The sequence below is a fragment of the Parus major genome, chromosome 20, assembly GCF_001522545.3.
Source record: "Parus major isolate Abel chromosome 20, Parus_major1.1, whole genome shotgun sequence".
Classification (NCBI taxonomy): Eukaryota; Metazoa; Chordata; class Aves; order Passeriformes; family Paridae; genus Parus; species Parus major.
The window spans coordinates 11,853,465-11,854,541 of record NC_031788.1 but is presented as its reverse complement, the minus strand read 5'-3'; positions in this window follow the sequence as shown (position 1 = coordinate 11,854,541).

Here is a 1,077-nt window from a genome sequence, read left to right as displayed (position 1 = left end):
AAATAACCAAATCCGTGTAACTAGCAAAAAAGTAATCATGGCAAAGATCTCCAGGAATGTGCCGACAGACAGCAGACATGTTTCCCTGATCCAGACTCAGCAGTCAGCAAAAAGATTTGAAAGACAAGGAAGAGACTAGTTTGGATACAAAGGAGAGGATGGCAGGAATGTTAAGATGACAATTCAAGAAAATTTCTTGGAACGGTCACAAAAATGGAAATCAGCTGGAAATCCACCATTTCCTTGTATACTGTACAAGAATAATGCTCAGACAGTGAGTAAAGACCATCTCATTATAAAATGTTACATCACAGCATGAGAACCCCCAGTCCTTGTGATACTGAATGTGCACCATTTCCACACTGTTGTGCCAACACTTAACTTGAAGAATGTATAAAAGAAATCTACTGGATTTGTTAAGCTTCTCCTTTATCAAAGGGCCAGGTCACTCCTCATGGCCTGTGTGCCCACTTCACTTTGCATTAAAGAACATTTTAAAATTTACCTAACAAACCTGTTGCTTGTTAAAAGCCCTAACATCTCTTTAAGTAAAGATTTCTTAGATAAGCTGCTTAAATTATCAAGAGTAGCTTTCTTGATATGTTAAAAAAATTTATCAGCAAGAGAAAACACATCAATGTGCCCTGCTGCAGGCTCCCTGCACCTGCCTTGCACTGCTGCCACTGACCTGACCTTCCATGGAGCCAACTCAGCCAAAGGGAAAACACCAACACAGCAAAGACACGAGCAGGGCTGCAGAGGTCTCACAGTCCATGAAGGTGGAGGGAGCAGCTGAGCCTCTGCCAGCCCCACCGGGAGAAAATTCCCATTCCAGGCACAACAAGGCGGCCCCATCCCATCCGGGCTTCAGCAGAAGACGAGGCAGCAGCGAGCTCCCCATCCTCCCTCCTGGCTGGGGTGACAACACTCTGTGGTGACATTAGCACATAGGAACCTGCTAAGGGAACGAAAGAACTCTTTGTATATCGCCTGGACATGGCCAAAGCCATGGAGCGACGGGAGGGAAACTGAGGCAGCAATTCCAGCACCTCGGAACGGTTCCCACTGAGCTCCCAC